We start from the raw sequence: 267 nt of genomic DNA, 5'->3' as shown, positions 1-267 counted from the left end.
CCTATAATATAGACTGAAATTACTTACAATTACATAGTAAAGCTATGTAAATCATTAATTACATTTTCATTTGCATGTTTGTAAACATACACTTATGTTATATGTCCAGGCATTTTATACAAAGGAAGTGAGGAAAAACTGTGTCTCTGGGTGTTTGGCTGCATATGCATGTGAGTGACTCCTTGCATTCACTCTAGACCTAACAGAAAAAAGTGTTAGGTTAATGGCCAAATGGTCGTACTATGAACAAATAGATTATGAAGTGAT

The sequence above is a fragment of the Penaeus monodon genome, chromosome 34, assembly GCF_015228065.2.
Source record: "Penaeus monodon isolate SGIC_2016 chromosome 34, NSTDA_Pmon_1, whole genome shotgun sequence".
In the NCBI taxonomy this organism is placed as follows: domain Eukaryota; kingdom Metazoa; phylum Arthropoda; class Malacostraca; order Decapoda; family Penaeidae; genus Penaeus; species Penaeus monodon.
The sequence above is the reverse complement of the archived record's forward strand: the minus strand, read 5'-3'. Positions refer to the sequence as shown.